This window comes from Bubalus bubalis, chromosome 2 (assembly GCF_019923935.1).
Source record: "Bubalus bubalis isolate 160015118507 breed Murrah chromosome 2, NDDB_SH_1, whole genome shotgun sequence".
NCBI lineage: Eukaryota > Metazoa > Chordata > Mammalia > Artiodactyla > Bovidae > Bubalus > Bubalus bubalis.
This window is the reverse complement of record NC_059158.1, coordinates 49,232,300-49,245,481: the sequence shown is the minus strand read 5'-3', so window position 1 is coordinate 49,245,481 and position 13,182 is coordinate 49,232,300. Positions and strand designations below refer to the sequence as shown.

General features: G+C 41.8%; 1 long non-coding RNA gene across 1 annotated transcript in view; it reads right to left on the bottom strand.

Annotated features, from left to right (window-relative positions):
- Nucleotides 1-2,785: 2,785 nt before the first annotated feature.
- LOC123330423 overlaps nt 2,786-13,182 on the bottom strand; it is a 31,677-nt gene continuing 21,280 nt past the window's right edge. Inside the window, exons 2-3 of the long non-coding RNA XR_006546348.1 lie at nt 3,214-3,278; nt 2,786-3,116 (exon numbers count right to left, since the gene is read on the bottom strand). This is a non-coding gene — a long non-coding RNA (uncharacterized LOC123330423). The remainder of the gene's footprint in view (nt 3,117-3,213; nt 3,279-13,182) is intronic.

Below are 13,182 nucleotides of genomic sequence, written 5' to 3'. Positions count from 1 at the left end.
CTTCATAGATACACAAATTTGCCTTCTATATATAAGTGATATCTTGTGGTTATTTGTTTTTCTCTCTTTCTTAACAAAGAAAATACTTCTGAAACAAACATGTCAAGATTTTAAGTTATGCCAAAGCTCGGCAGTGTTTCTCATTATGTCTCTCTGCTTTCCTATGTGCTTGAAATATTTTAGAAAGAATTCTGAAGCAGAAAGAATTCTGTTTCCCAAAGTAAGGAAAGCCAGATAAAGAGCCCCCTTAACGCAGTGCAATATTAATAAGCTCAATTATATTTACAAGGGCATTCCAGGTGGTGAAAACAGTATTTGCATAATGGCTTGTTTTGGTAACACTAGTAGTTAGAATTAAATCATAAAGGACTTTATAAGTCATGCTAAACAGCTGGAATTTTATTCTGTCGGCAATGTAAGTTCATTGAATTTTAAGCAAGGGAGTAACATGATTTGGTTTACATTTTAGTGTGATCACTCTTAGGGAGCAATTTGGGGAATAGAATGGAAGACTGAAGTGAATAGGGGTAGTCAGACCAGTTTGGAGGCTAGTCTGATCCAGGCAAAAGGCAATGCAGTCCTGGACTCACCTCGTGGCATGGGGATGGTGAAAAGCAGATCTATGCAAAAGTATCTGAGAAATAAAAGACTCTGATTGGAAAGTGCAGGAGGATGTCCAGGGTGTCTTTCAATTTTCCAACTTATCCAAAAAAGTGAATAATGATGCACTTGAATAGGGAATTAGGGGGAAGCATAGATTCAGAAGTAATGCCTGCCAGTTCCAGCCATCCTCAGACATTACCAGGGAGGATACCCAGGAAGCAGGTGTATCACCAGCTCTGCAGCTGTGGGAGAGGATTCAGAGCTAAAGATACATATTTGGTAAATAAGTATTCCACATCCATGGAAGTGAATGAGATCTCTCTGGAGAGTACAAAGACCAGAGATTAAGGAGAGAACAAAGGAAGGAACTCAGGTCACACATTGGATGGGAGACGCCAAAGCAGATACCGCGAAGAGGACTGAGCAGAAGTGGGTGGAAATGTGGAGAAAGAATTCAGATCTCATGCTTCCATGCCAAGAAGCCTGAGAGCTGGAACCAGGCAGCACAAGCCCTGCGCACTGGGATAATGGACGGTGGGTTCCTCTTTCTGAAGGTGAATTTCTCTACATGGGTTTTTGGTGACTTCAAAGTGGATGTGCAAACCCATGAAGAACACTGGATATGTTGTCAAGAAAACTCTTAAGGGATCAAGTTCGTACAACCCTTAAAACTGACCTTCCTGGGATTATACTACAAGTCCCGGTATTAAAGTCTTTCTCACCTCCCCTTCAACAATCACTTTCTTTTCTCTTCACAGAAGAAAGGTATTCTCCCCACATGTTCCTAATTGTGCTTAGATACTTTCTTATAGGGTATGGAAGCCTCTAAGGGTCCAGAGAAACAACTCAAGCCTCTTGTCTAAGCAAAGCCTTCCTGAACTGACGGGGCCTCATGCGTTCTTTGAGCCTATGGGTTTCTGTAAGGGGCTCAGTGTGGCTCTAGAAGCCACCTCTGTGGCCTCATGCAGGCCTCACCCCTTGTTCCCTTGTTCAGTTCCTGCAGGCACAGCCTGGAAGGTCCTGGCCTCCGCTTCTCTGGTACTGTGACAGGGTGGGAGCTCACACAGGCGACATTCCACAGGTAAGGATGGTGACTCTGTGGGAAGATCCTAGAGCCACAACACAGGCAAAAAAAGGCTGCCCCCGCGCTTGTTCACAGAGGTGGTCCTAACACTGCGCCAACAGCCAGGCTTCCGTAGCAGTGGCCAACTCCCCTTCTCCTGCCTCACTGCTCCTGTAGGCAAGCCTCTGTCTCAGGCTCCACTTTAGGGGAACCTAAGCTAAGAGAGTTGGGGTATTCTGAATTCAGATATTTTTTCAGAGGGAGCAAAAGCAGTGAGAAAAATTTCCTCTAACAACTTCCCTTTTCTCATTCCTAGACAACTGCCAAAAGGCACAACACTTTAGGAAGGAAGTGAAAAACTTCCCTAACCAGTCCGTGTTACAGCCTCAGGTAAAGGAACACATGTGAAGGTGAGGTAGCATCTCATAATATCTCGAACATTTATTCAGATGCATAGAAGAAATAACTAACTTGTACCGAAATGGTACTGAATCCATATTCACTTTTGTCTTAGTAAAGCCTCCTGTTTGTTTTTAATCATTTCTCTGCTTCTTTATTCATTCATCTTATGCATATGTTACATTTAGATTAACTTGATAGAAATATGTTCTTGATTTCACTGTCAGTTCAGTTCAGTTCAGTTGCTCAGTTGTGTCCGACTCTTTGCGACCCCATGGACCGCAACACGCCAGGCCTCTCTGTCCATCACCAACTCCTGGAGTTTACTCAAACTCATATCCATTGAGTCGGTGATGCCATCCAAACATCTTATCCTCTGTTGTCCCCTTCTCCTCCCGCCTTCAATCTTTCCCAGCATCAGGGTCTTTTCAAATGAGTCAACTCTTCACATCAGGTGGCCAAAGTATTGGGAGTTTCAGCTTCAATATCAGTCCTTCCAATGAACACTCAGGACTGATTTCCTTTAGGATTGACTGGCTGGATCTCCTTGCAGTCCAAGGGACTCGCAAGAGTCTTCTCCAACACCACAATTCAAAAACATCAATTCTTTGGCACTCAGCTTTCTTTATAGTCCAACTCTCACATCCATACGAGACAACTGGAAAAACCATAGCCTTGACTAGATGGACCTTTGTTGGTGAAGTAATGTCTCTGCTTTTTAATATGCTGTCTAGGTTGATTATAACTTTCCTTCCAAGGAATAAGCATCTTTTAATTTCACTGTAAATAAAAAAAATCAATTTTAACTTCACTGTAAATAATGTTAAAAATCCTTTATCCACCTCTTACAAGTGGATACTTACTGCTAAGTATCCACTTACTTAGTATACTTAGTATCCACTTACTTACCACCTCTTCCAAACTTACCGCTGGCCCAAGACCTTTTCTTCTAGCTGTGAATTTCCACAGAACACATTAATTCGCAAGTTTAAAGCAGTACATTTCTTTATGAATGGAAACAGGATGTTTGCAAATCAATTGATGTACTACTCTAAAATAGAAAAATTATTCCAAATAATATTAATTTATTCTTCTCAGAACAGATATGTTCCATTCACAGCCAATGTGAAAAAGACTAAAATGCATACTTTACAGTTTTGCAGGGTTGGGTTTTACTGAGTTGCCATCTAGTCTTATCTCTATACACAGGAGTCTGTAAATGAAAGAAAAACAGATAAGATTAAGAGGTATTTGAAGCCTTGATAAAGATTTCCTGGTGAATTTCCCAGGAAATGAGAATGTTAATAATTCTAAAAACTAACTAAAAACTGCTTTGACAAGTCAGCACATTTCTATATTTTGCCTTAAATAAAATTAAAAGTAGGCATAACAGTGGTCAATAGCTAAATTATAAAATAAAATTTTTGATATATCAAAAATTATGATCAAACTAAGATCATGGCATCTGGTCCCATCAGTTCAGTTCAGTTCAGTCACTCAGTCGTGTCCGATTCTTTGCGACCCCATGAATCACAGCACGCCAGGCCTCCCTGTCCATCACCAACTTCCGGAGTTCACTCAAACTCATGTCCATCGAGTCAGTGATGCCATCCAGCCATCTCATCCTCTGGCATCCGCTTTTCCTCCTGCCCCCAATCCCTCCAAGCATCAGAGTCTTTTCCAATGAGTCAACTCTTCGCATGAGGTGGCCAAAGTATTGGAGTTTCAGCTTTAGCATCATTCCCTCCAAAGAACACCCAGGGCTGATCTCCTTTAGAATGGACTGGTTGGATCTCCTTGCAGTCCAAGGGACTCTCAGGAGTGTTCTCCAATACCATAGTTCAAAAGCATCAATTCTTCAGTGCTCAGCTTTCTTCACAGTACAACTCTCACATCCATACATGACCACTGGAAAAACCATAGCGTTGACTAGACGGACCTTTGTTGGCAAAGTAATGTCTCTGCTTTTCAATATGCTATCTAGGTTGGTCATAACTTTTCTTCCAAGGAGTAAGTGTCTTTTAATTTCGGCTGCAATCACCATCTGCAGTGATTTTGGAGCCCAAAAAAATAAAGTCTGACACTGTTTCCACTGTTTCCCCATCTATTTGCCATGAAGTGATGGGACCAGATGCCATGATCTTTGTTTTCTGAATGTTGAGCTTTAAGCTAACTTTTTCACTCTCCACTTTCAGTTTCATCAAGAGGCTCTTTAGTTCCTCTTCACTTTCTGCCATAAGGGTGGTGTCATCTGCATATCTGAGGTTATTGATATTTCTCCTGGCAATCTTGATTCCAGCTTGTGCTTCCTCCATCCCAGCATTTCTCATGATGTACTCTGCATATAAGTTAAATAAGCAGGGTGACAATATACAGCCTTGACATACTCCTTTTCCTATTTGGAACCAGTCTGTTGTTCCATGTCCAGTTCTAACTGTTGCTTCCTGACCTGCAAATAGGTTTCTCAAGAGGCAGGTCAGGTGGTCTGGTATTCCCATCTCTTTCAGAATTTTCCAGTTTATTGTGATCCACACAGTCCCATCACTTTAGGACAAATAGAAGGGGGAAAAGTGGAATCATTGACAGATTTTATTTTCCTGGATTCCAAAATCACTGTGGGCAGGGACTGCAGCCATGAAATTAAAAGACGTTTGCTTCTTGGAAGGAAAGGTATGATAAACCTAAACAGCATATTAAAAAGCAGATCACTTTGCTGACAAAGGTCTGGTTAGTCAAAGCTATGGTTTTTCCAGTAGTCATGTACAGATGTGAGAGTTGGACCATAAGGAAGGCTAAGCACCAAAGAATTGATGCTTTTGAACTGTGGTGTTGGAGAAGACTCTTGAGAGTCCCTTGGACTGCAAGGAGATAAAACCAGTTAATCCTAAAGGAAATCAACCCTGAATATTCATTGGAAGGGCTGATGCTGAGGTTGAAGCTCCAATACTGTGGCCAACTGATGTGAAGAACTGACTCATTGAAAAAGACTGTGATGCTGGGAAAAACTGAAGGCGAAGAAAAAAGGTTGGCAGAAGATGAGAAGGTTAGATAGCATCACTGACTCAATGGACATGAATTTGAGCAAACTCCAGGAGATAGTGAAGCCTGTCGTGCTGCAGTCCTTGGGGTTGCAAATAGTCAGACACAACTTATCAACAACAATGAAATATTATTCCATTTTACTCTGTTTACTATGTAAATAATATCTGTCGTCTAACATATATAAAAACAGAAATAGAGTGGATGCTGAATCCTGTCTCATTCAAGCATAAGTCATATTTTATCTATGGACACATGACATCATTAGAGAAAAGAAAATGTTCACCTCATTAAACAATGCAGTAACCATAAAATTTTATTTTCTAGATTTACTAATCATCATGATCTTTAACCAGACAGTGACTCCTGGGTTGTTGATCAGCTCCAAGGTGGCCATCAACAGTGGTGAGGCCTGAGTGTCCTCCACTCCTCAGCATCCTCCAATACCTGCTTCAGCCTTCCCAGACCCCATTCTAAGCCACTCCAGCAGGACCTTTGCCTCAACCCCTGACCCCAGGTTGACTGACACCCAATGGCCAGAGAAGATTTAAATGCTCAGTGAGGACCAGCAATGGAACAACCAGGACACTGGGCATGTCAGCCAGCTACACTGAGTGGCTGAAAGTCATGTCTCTGCTAGTTAGGGCTTGACAAAATGTGGTCCACTGGAGAAGGGAATGGCAAACCTCTTCAGCATTCTTGCCTTGAGAACCCCATGAACAGCATGAAAAAAAACAAAAAGATAGGACACTGAAAGATGAGTCCCCCAGGTTGGTAGGTGTCCAGTATACTACTGAAGAACAGTGGAGAAATAGCTCCAGAAGAAATGAAGAGACTGAGCCAAAGCAGAAACAATGCCCAGTTGTAGATGTTTCTGGTGGTGAAAATAAAGTCTGATGCTGTAAAGAGCAATATTGCATAGGAATCTGTAATGTTAAGTCCAGGAATCAAGGTAAATTAGAATTGGTCAAACAGGAGATGGCAAGAATGAACGTCAACATTTTAGGAATCAGTGAATTAAAATGGATAAGAATGTTTCAATGCCATTCTTCCAAATATCATGTATGAAATGAGTTGCCAGTCCAGGTTCGATGCACGATACTGGATGCTTGGGGCTGGTGCACTGGGACGACCCAGAAGGATGGTATGGGGAGGGAGGAGGGAGGAAGGAGGAGAGTTTAGGATGGGGAACACATGTATACCTGTGGCAGATTCATTTCGATATTTGGCAAAACTAATACAATATTGTAAAGTTTAAAAATAAAATAAATTTTTTTTAAAAAAATGGGTAAGAATGGGCAAATTTAGTTCAGATAACTACTACTGTGGGCAAGAATCCCTTAAAAGGAATGAAGTGTTAGTCATAGTCAACAAAAGAGTCTGAAATCAGACTTGGGTGCAATTTCAAAAATGACAGAATGATCTTGGTTCATTTCCAAGGCAAACCATTCAACATCACAGTAATCCAAGTCTATGCCCTAATCACTAATGCCAAAGAAGCTGAAGTTAAACAATTCTATGAGGACCAACAAGACCTCGTAGAACTAACACCAGAAAAAGATGTTCTTTTCTTATAGGGGACTGGAATGTAAAAGGAGGAAGTCAAGAGATACCTGCAACAACAGGCAAGTTTGACCTTAGAGTACAAAATGAAGCAGGGCAAAAGCCAACGAAGTTTTGCTAAAAGAAAGCACTGGTCATAGCAAACACTAACTTCCAACAACACAAGAGATGACTCTACACATGGACATCACCAGATGGTCAGTACTGAAAGCCGATTTGATTATATTCTTTGCAGTCAAAGATGGAGAAGCTCTATACAGTCAGCAAAAATGAGACCTGGAGCTGACTGTAGCTCAGATTGTGACCTCCTTATTGCAAAATTCAGGCTCTGATTGAAGAAAGTTGAAAAAGCCACTAGACCATTCAGGTGACCTAAATCAAATCCCTTAGGATTATACAGAGGAAGCGACAAGTAGATTCAAGGGACTAGATCTGATAGACAGAGTGCCTGACGGACTATGGACAGAGGTTTGTAACATTATACATGAGGTGGTGACCAAAACCATCCCCAAGAAAAAGAAACGCAAGAGGGAAAAGTGGTTGTCTGAGGAGGCTTAAAAATACCCGAGAAAAGAATGGAAGTGAAAGGCAAAGGAGAAAGGGAAAGATATACACGTCTGAATGCAGAGTTCCAGAGAATATCAAGGAGAAATAAAAAAGCCTTCTTAAGCAAACAAGGCAAAGAAATAGAGGAAATAAATAGAATGGGAAACGCTTGATATCTCTTCAAGAAAATTAGAGATACAAAGGGAATATTTCCTGCAAACATAAGCACAATAAAGGACAAAAATGGCAAGGACCTAACAGAAGCAGAAGAGAGTAAGGAAAGGTGGGAAGAATACACAGAATAACTATGCAAACAATTTCTTAATGACCCAGATAACCACGATAGTGTGGTCACTCACCTACAGCAAGACATCCTGGAGTGTGAAGTCAAGTGAGCCTTAGGAAGCACTACTATGAACAAAGCTAGGGGCACTGATGGAATTCGAGCCAAGTTATTTCAAATCCTAAAAGATGATGCTGTTAAAGTACTTCACTCAGTATGTCAGCAAATTTGGAAAGCTCAGCAGTGGTCACAGGACTAGACAATGTCAATTTTCACTCTCATCTCAAAGAAGGGCAATGGCAGAAATTATTGCAACTACTGTACAATTGCACTCATTTCACATGCTAGCAAGGTTATGCTCAAAATCCTTCAGCTATGTCTCAGCAGTACATGAACTGAGAACTTGTAGATGTACAAACTGGCTTTAGAAAAAGGCACTGGAACCAGAGATCAAATTGCCAACATTCACTGGATCATGCGGAAAGCAAGGGAATTCCAGAAAAACATCTACTTGTGCTTCATTGACTAAACTAAAACCTTTGACTATGTGGGTCACAACAAACTGGAAAATTCTTAGAGATGGGAATACCAGACCATACCTGTCTCCTGAGAAACCTGTATGCGGGTCAAGAAGCAACAGTTAAAATTGCTTCATAACACAGGGAGCTCAAACTGGTGTTCTGTGACAATCTAGACAGGTGGGATAGGATGGAAGGTGGGAGGAGATTTCAAGAAGGAAGGAATGTATGTATACTTACAGCTGATTCACATTGATATATGGCAGAAACCAGCACAAAATTCTAAAGCAATTACCCTGCAAGTTAGAAAGAACCCAGATATGGAAAAAGTGACTCGTTCAACATCAGGAAAGAAGTATGACAAGACAGTATATTGTCATCCTGATTATTTAACTAATATGCTGAGTACATCATGTGAACCATTCATCTTTAGCTTCTTCGGTATCAGTGGTTGGGGCATAGACTGGATTACTGTGATGTTGAATGGTTTGCCTTAGAAACGAACAGAGATCGTTCTGTCATTTTTCAGATTGCACCCAAGTACTGCATTTTGAACTCTCATTGACTATGCTATGCTATGCTATGCTATGCTAAGTCATTTCAGTCGTGTCCAACTCTGTGTGACCCCATAGATGGCAGCCACCAGGCTCCCCCATCCCTGGGATTCTCCAGGCAAGAACACTAGAGTGGGTTGCCATTTCCTTCTCCAATGCATGAAAGTGAAAAGTGAAAGTGAAGTCGCTCAATTGTGTCCGACTCTTAGCGACCCCATGGATTGCAGCCTACCAGGCTCCTCCATCCTTGGGATTTTCCAGGCAAAAGTACTGGAGTGGGGTATGAGTGCTACTCTATTCCTTCTAAGGGATTCTTGCTTACAGTAGTAGATTTGAATTAAATTCACCCATTCCCGTCCATTTTAGTTCACTGATTCCTAAAATGTCAACGTTCACTCTTGCCATTTACTGTTTGACCACTTCCAATTTGCTGATTCATGGACCTAATAGTCCAGGTTCATATGCAATATTGCTCTTTACAGCATCAGACTTTAACTTCCATCACCAGTCACATCCACAACTGGGTGTTGTTGCTTTAGCTCTGTCTCTTCATTCTTTCTGGAGTTATTTCTCCACTGATCTTCATTAGCATATTGGGCACCCACTGACCTAGAGTATTCATCTTTCCAGTATCGTATCTTTTTGCCTTTTCATACTGTTCATGGGGTTCTCAAGGCAAGAATACTAAAGTGATTTTCCATTCCCTTCTCCAGTGGACCACATTTTGTCTTCACCATGACCCATCCATCATGGGTGGTCCTACGCATGGCTCATAGTTTCACTGAGTTAGACAAGGCTGTGACCCATGTAATCTGTTTACTTACATTTCTACGATTGTGGTTTTCATCCTGTTGGCCCTTCAATGGATGAGGATAAGAGTTTTATGGAAGTTTCTTGATGGAAGAGACTGGCTGTTGGAAAACTGGGTCTTGCTCTGGTGGGCAAGGCCATGCTCAGTAAATCTTTAATCCAATTTTCTGCTGATGGATGGGGCTGTGTTCCCCCACCATAGTTTGGCCTGAGGGGGGTTAGGGTGACCTCCTCCAAAAGGACTTGTGCCAGCATGCCACAACTCCCAGGACTGCTGAGTCAGTGTCCCTGACCTCACAGGAGGCCACTCTCAACCAACACCTCAACCGGAGACTCCTGAAGACTCACAAGCAAGTCTGGCTCAGTCTCTTGTGGGGTCACTACTCCTGTCACCTGGGTCCTGGGGTACACAAGGTTTTTTGGTGCCTTCCAAGAGTCTCTGTTTCCCCAGTCCATCTTGACCTACTAAAGGTCAGTTTTCATTCCAATCCCAAAGAAAAGCAATGCCATAGAATGTTCAGACTACCACACAATTGCACTCATTTCACATGTTCACAAGGTAATGCTCAAAATCCTCCAAGCAAGGCTTCAGTATTACCTGAACTGAGAAATTCCAAATGTACAAGCTGGATTTAGAAAAGGCAGAGGAACTAGAGATCAAGTTGCCACCATTCATTGGATCATAGAAAAAGCAAGAGAATTCCAGGAAAACATATACTTCTGCTTCATTGATTACACTAAAGCCTTTGGCTGTGTGGATCACAAGAAACTGTAGAAAATTCTTAAACGGATGGGAATATTGGACTTAACCTGCCTCATGAGAAACTTGTATGCAGGTCAAGAAGCAAGAGTTACAACTGAACATAAAACTGGTTCCAAATTGGGAAAGTCAAGGCTGTATATTGTCAAAATGCTTATTTAACTTGTATGCAGAGTACATCATGAAAAATGCTGGGCTGGATGAAGATTATGGGAGAAATATCAATAACCTTAGATATACAGATGACATCACCCTTATGACAGAAAGCAAAGAGGAACTAAAGAGCCTCTTGATGAAGGTGAAAGAGGAGACTGAAAAATCTGGCTTAAAACTCAATAATCAAAAAAATGAAGATCATGGCATCCAGTCCCATCACTTCATAGCAAATAGATGGGGAAACCATGGAAACAGTGAGAGACTATTTTCTCGGACTCCAAAATCACTGCAGATGGTGACTTCGGCCATGAAATTAAAAGACACTAGCTCCTTGGAAGAAAAGCTATGACCAACCTAGACAGCATATTAAAAAGCAGAGACATCACTTTGCTGACAAAGGTCCATATAGTCAAAGCTATGGTTTTTCCATTAGTTATGTACAGACGTGAGAGTTGAACTGTAAAGAAGGCTGAGCACTGAAGAATTCATGGTTTCAAACTGCCATGTTGAAGAAGACTCTTGAGAGTGCCTTGGACTGCAAGGATATCAAATTACTCAATCCTAAAGGAAATCAATCCTGAATTGGAAGGACTGATGCTGAAGCTGAAGCTCCAAAACTTTGGCCACCTGATGCAAACAGCTGACTCTTTGGAAAAGATCCTGATGCTGGAAAAGATTGAAGGCAGAAGGAGAAGGGGACAACAGCGGATGAGATGGTTGGATGGCATCACCGACTCAATGAACAAGAGTTTGAGCAATCTCTGGAAGTTGGTGAAGGACGGGGAAACCTGCCATGCTGCAGTCCATGGGGGGTCACAAAGAGTCAGACACAACTTAGCAACTGAACAACATCATGCAAAATGCTAGCTGGATGAATCACAAGCTGGAATCAAGATTGCTGGGAGAAATATCAACAAACTCAAATATGAAGATGATACCACTCTAACGGCAGAAAGTGAAAAGGAACTAAAGAGCCTCTTGATGAGGGTGAAAGAATAAAGTGAGAAAGCTGGCTTGAAACTCAGTATTCAAAAAACTAAGACCATGACCTGAATAGGCAGCACTATGGAGAAAGACTGGCCAAAGAGGCCTTCTGATCACCAGCTACAGGAGACTCAAAAAAAAGACTCAAATAGGGCCATAACTCTTGCGGCAGAGGTAGTCTGTGTCCCTGCACACTTGGCACCGCCAGGGTCCCTGCAAGCCAAGCAGCTGCACCACCTTCATGCTCAATCCTCACTGGGGCAGAACTGCCACAGGCAAAAAAAAGTCTTGCATCTATGGGTGCAGGGTCACCTCAGTTCTGTCCAACTCTTTGTGACCCAGTAGACTGTGGCCTGCCAGGCTTCTCTGTCAGGGGGGTTTCTTCAGGGAAGGATATTGGAGTGTATTGGCCAATACTGGTTACCATACCCTTCTAGAGCACTATATTTCCTGCTGCCATAGCCGCCAACTCCCCTGAGTACCTGGTGCTGCCAGAACCCCTGTGACCCAAGCAGCTGCACCACCTACACACTTGGCCCTCAGAGGGGCAAACCCAAGTCCTCCAGGGCAGCCTCAGGAGCTAAACCCCAGTGGATGACCCACATGCAGAGGTGGAAAGAAAACCACAGTTGAAACCCAGGGGCAGTGTAGCTAAGGAAGAAGACCCAGAATCCTCCCACCAGGTGTACAAACAGCAGATTAAATGCACACAACCAACTAGGCAGACTGTGTGTCTATGGAATAGATAAAAGAACATTGAGAGTTGCCACAAAAGAAAACACACTAGTTCTGTGGACATTAGAGGCAAGAACACACAGGAGTAGGACCAGATTAGAATCTGAGCTGCCCCCACAGCAGGTCCAGAGACCAGCCCAGTGTTGGAGGGCATCCTAGGGAGGTGAGGCAGACTGCGGCTCCCAGTGAGGGAAAGGACACTGACAGCAATGACTCAAGAAAGACATTTATTATTCTTATGTTTTGACTTGTTTTGTAGATTCTTTTTGATTTTTCTTCCCCCCTCCCCCACTGTTGTAGTTGTTGATTTTATTGGCACTATGAAATCTAATTAAGCTTTTGAGGTTTTGGTTTTTTTTTTTCTCAGTCACATTTTGATTGTTGTTATAAACCTCTGCCTCTACATTGGGCTTTTGCTGTTCTGTGGAGTTTTGCTATTTTTTTTTCTTTTCTCTTTTTTTAATTTTTTAAACCTATTATTTTTTTCTACATGTACTCCTTTGTTTGCTTTTCCTACTGTTCTTTTCCCCTTGCAGTTAATCTTTAATGTATATACATCTTCTTTATCTACCTCTATTTAACTCTGCATATCTATTCTTTCTTTCTTTTCTTTCTCTCCTTTCCTCTAAACATATTTGTTAATTTTATTTTCATTGCTTTATTCCCCAATTGGTACCTTGCTTTAGTTTTGTTTTCCAGTTTGTGCTTTAGTTAGCTTTGTTCTGGCAGATATAATTTTAATTTCCCTCTGTTCGCTGGGTTAATCTATTGTACTTAATTTTTGTTGGACTGTTTTGATATTGCTTATGGGTATCTTCCCTGGTGGCTCAGATGGTAAAGCATCTGCCTACAATGCAGGAGACCTGGGTTCAATCCCTGGGTTGGGAAGATCTCCTGGAGAAGGGAATGGCAACCCACTCCAGTATTCTTGCCTGGAAAATCCCATGGACAGAGGAACCTGGTTAGGCTACAATCCATGGGGTCTCAAAGAGTCGGACACGACTGAGCGACTTCACTCATTCATGGGAGTATATGTATATGTATATATTCAGTCACACTTTTATTGTTGTTATAAACCTCTGCCTCTACATTGGGCTTTTGCAGCTTGGTGGAGTTTTCCTTTTTTTTTTTTTTTTTTCCTTCTTTTTTTCTTTCTTCTTCCATTTTAT